This window comes from Accipiter gentilis, chromosome 10, assembly GCF_929443795.1.
Source record: "Accipiter gentilis chromosome 10, bAccGen1.1, whole genome shotgun sequence".
Classification (NCBI taxonomy): Eukaryota; Metazoa; Chordata; class Aves; order Accipitriformes; family Accipitridae; genus Astur; species Astur gentilis.
In genome coordinates, this window is record NC_064889.1 from 10907943 (window position 1) to 10912495 (window position 4553).

Genomic DNA, 4553 nt, shown 5'->3' on the forward strand with positions numbered 1-4553 from the left:
ACTTTTTTGTTTTACAGCATCAAAAGAGGTTGGGCTGCGTGTTTCAAGAAGCACTTATGTTTTCTGGCGTTGCTAATATGGAAAAAAAGAAATGACAAAAATTATGTGGAGCTAAGAGATTTTGGGATAAAAAAGGATTTTTGTCAACATATAAGCCTGGAACTGACTGTCTATCTTTCTGTTTGCATGGAAGAATAATCTACTGTAGTTACACTACAGTTTTTTTTAAAGATCTTCTCTACAAACTACCTAAGAAATATGTTTTGCTGCTAGCCTGCCCTTTTAACCAGAATAACAAGTATTTCATGTCGAACCAGAAAAAATACCCACTTTAAGAAATACTGGAGTGTAATGTCATGCTGTAGTAAAATTCTCATGTGCTCTTTGGAGTTTATGTATTTAAAAACAATGTATCCCCTTAGAAGAATAGGTGGGTGCTTTATAAGCTTGAATAAATAAGTAATAAATACTAATAGGATACATGCTACACCATGGTGTGGCTGTAAATGCATTTTGATAGTTTTATTCATGTCAGCCTTTAGACACACAGCTTATAGGTTTTACTCTTGACCAGTAGGACAGAGGAGAGATGGAAGCCCAGAAACAAAGTATAGACCATGGCGCTTCCATAAGACCAATTTCTGTTCTTGTGTCCTTTGCACAGACATCCTTTCTGGCTTGATAGTCTACATTTAGTCTCTTTATTCTTTGAAAACTCAATACTACAGGAAAATATTTATTAAAACCACATTTTTCTCATCAGAAACAAGTGTATTTTTGGTTTTTGTTCCTTGTAATTTTTTTTTTACAGTCCATAATATCATAAGTAGAAGATCACTTCTACCATGGGACATATTTTCCCTACTACTGCATGACATTTCAGACTCTCCCCTGTTAATTCACATTTATCTTTTCATCCCAAGAAGGTAAATTACCTCACAGAAAACCTGTGTTATCCCCAGTAGTGATTTATGTTGCCAACTCAGCATGATCTACACATCTTATCTCAGCTGGAATGTATTTGTCACAGTGTCATGTTATGATCATCTGGTAAAAAAAAAACTAGAAAAAAGGTAAACCTGCAAAATGGATTCACCATTTTTATTTAATGACCTTTTCCGCTGTATGCTTTTGCATCGCCTTCAATTTAAATTGCTAAAATAGAGCGAGATTTCTTTTTCCCTTTAATGCTCCATTTCTTCATTTTTATTGTTAGAAAAATTTTTCATTCCTCAGCAGTCTTCATTTCTTCTGTCCTGAGTTGATCAGTAGGTGGTGATATTGAGACTGAATCATTTCTTAATATGCTATGTTAACGATGAGAAAGGACTGCTGAATTTGAGTGTACATTTATACATTTGGGTGCTGGTTAGCTGAAGCTTTTCAGGCCCTGGGAGTGTTTAATACTGTTAGGAAAAAAGAATGAGAAGCATGTCACTAACCAGTAAGCTGTAACCAGGCTGCCTGCAAGCAGAAATGCTGCGTGCAACAAAAGTTTAATAGCAGTTATGCAGCTGGAACTAATTCCTTTAGAAACCATAGGTATTCTAAAAACTTCCTAAATTATATTATGGAAATAAAAGTTAAATATAGAGTCTGAGCCAGCTGATTGCAAAACCAGGACATTTTCATGGTGTTCCTTCAGATGAACTGACCGTCTCTGCCTGAACTGAACACTGTTCTGCAAGCATTACATTCTTAGGTCTTTAAATGAGAAATTAATTGGTGCCATCAAGGAGGTGTGTTTTTTTGGTATGAAGAAAAGGTACGCCTCTTCTCAACACAGTGTTTGATAAGCACATTCAAATAAGAACGTACGAGGGAGGCCACTACATGGACCAGCAACTTGCTGTGACTGCACAGCTGGGAGAAATAGCAAAAGCAGATGCTCCCCGCTCAGTTGGAGGTAGGTCATCTGACTAAGATGACCTCGATGAGGAGAACAGAACGTGCTAGGATGGCACAGGCCAGAAACGCTTGCCCAGGTGCTGGTGTGGTACCCATGTACCTCCACCCCAGCAATTTTGCAGATAACCCAAACAAGGAGATGCAGTCAATTACCCGGGGGGGGGGGGGGGGGGGGGGGGCGGAACCGAACAGCAGCCACCGGCCACTGTGAGGAGGGCACCAAGAAGACTAAGCCAGTCTCTTTGCCGAGAAGCACAGAGGGAGTCTGAGAGGCTAGTGGCTGCAAAGTGAAAAAGGGACGTTCTGGCTGGATAGAAGGGAAAACTTAATACCGCCAAGCTTTAGGACAAGAGCATGCCATTCTTGAGGGTGGTCTCAAGAAGAGTTTGAGACCAGCAGTTTTAGCTGAATGGGGGAAATTATTGGTTTTCCATCTTTAAGTATTCAATTTAACGAATTTAACGAAAGGAGCAGGACAAGGGTATATACAGGCTCTTTCTGTGGAATTTCTGGAGTGTTTTCCCCTCCCTAATCTCTACATGGGTTGACGGTCTTCTTTTGGAAATCTGCACACACAGTATTTTTACTGAAGTGTCCCTATGGCTTAATTTATGTGGGGAAAACTATCAGGGCACTAAAGGTAAGAGTTTCAGAGCACAAACTGCCATAAGGTATTGAGGATAAAAATTTGGTTTTTGCATTTTTTTCTTCTTTACATTTTAAACACACTGCGGCAAATCTAAAATGTAAGGGAAATAAAAGAACAATGAGGCACAGGGGACTGGAAACCTCAATATATTTTCCCTTTGGAATTTTGCTGAATATTAATGCTGTGTTCTGTCCTTCTGTGAAAGATACACTGCTCACAAATATTGTTTACGTGCAAACACCAGCCCCCTCTTAATTTTAAAAAGGACTTTGTGAACTCACTTTGATGGTCTCTGATATATGTGTGTTTTTTCAAGCATTTTTCACTCCCACTTTTCTGTCTAAATGCCTTGCTGGCCTGGAGAGTGCATCAAGTTATAGTTCTGTTCTCATTTTAGAGTGTTGCTGTTACAAATGAGGACATCATGTGAGCAAAGATGGAATTTTATATCTGAAGATTATTTGCAGTAATTTCCAGAAGTGAGGGGACCTGATTTTGTTATTTTCTTTTGTAAGAAAGAAAATTCCATTTGTTGGATATTTACTGAGGAGAAGGGACAGAAACTTTACCCCCTCAGCCCATGCCACCTCCAAACCTTAAGCACTGAAAGTTAGTGCTGTGCCAGTATAGTTAAAACTTCCTTCTTTCTATGTCAACACCTTGGAATCATTGCGGGAGAGGTTTTTTTGACATTTACTTATTTCCTTGCCTACTTTTGAAGAATGTGATTGTTTTTTCAAAAGCGCTGTAGTGGTAACACTATTTGGAAAGAAGTAGTAGGGAACGTGTCATTTTTTTTTTCTGTCTCATCTCTCTGCCTGTATCATTTGAGTTAAAGACATGGTCTCCTCTAGTTTACTTCCCTCAGCATTGTGGGAAAACATTTTTCTCATGAAAAGGGCAAAGACTTAACCAAACCTTCAGAAAGAATTCCACTAATTTGGGAGATTTTGTAAAAAAATAGGAACTGATTTAAAATAATGAGCATTTTCATCCCATAAATATATAGATATAGGTATATTTAGTGCAGAATCAATAAGAACATAGAGACTACTTCTTACCTAAGTCTGAGGTGTTCTTGAGCTTTATTCATTTTAATTAATTTTATAAAGTAGGTGACTTTAATGAATTTTCAGTACTACTTTGAATAAGCTTAAATGTCTTCAGTTTCACCTAACTCTGTAGAAAGGAAAATTATGGTGAGAAAAGTGGTACAAGTGGGTGGGCAGAGTTTGTGAAATTGGATGCCAGAACGTTGATTTCCTTCCCTGGAGCAAAGCTAGTCCAGAGAGACTCTCTGGAGCAAGTAGCTGTGCTCTGTGTAAGATCTGCCTCGGGAAAAATCTAAGGGCTGGGTTTTCCTTTATGCCTAGCGGGTGTAAATAAGGTGTACCAGAATCATGTACTTTGGTTATGTTCATGGTATGGTTTTTGATTTTTCCCCTGTGACTGTGTCCCCATACTTCTTCGGGATCCGAGAAATTCTTCATTAAATGCTGCCACCTAGGTTTTGTGGTTACAGGCGAGTGAAGTGCATTAACCTTAACGGAAGAACTGCTCTTGAATTGTGTTTTTTCTTTTTAACGTATTTTGGCAATTCTGTTTCTTCCAACTCCCCGTGCTCAACTTTTAGGGGTTCCTGCCGCTCCAGGGCAAGGGGGGAGAATGCGCGCGCCAGCCACCCCACATGGGCTGCCCCTCGGGCCGCTCTCCTCTGGAAAAACTGCCTTTACCCCCTTCCGTACACGAACGCAGGGAAATGTCAGGAGACCGAAAACCCCACGTTTTGGGTGCAGCGCTGGCCGCCGCACGAAGACGCCTCGAACCCCCCGCCCGCCTGGCCTGAGGCGGCTCCCCATCACGAGCTAGGGCGGGAGGGGCCTCTCGGCCAATCAGCGCGGCGGGTTTCCTCCGGAAGTTAAAGCAGCTCTCCGCCCTTCCGCCCGGCTGCCCCGCTGGTTGCCATGACGGCGCGGCGCGCCGCTCAGCGGCCGGG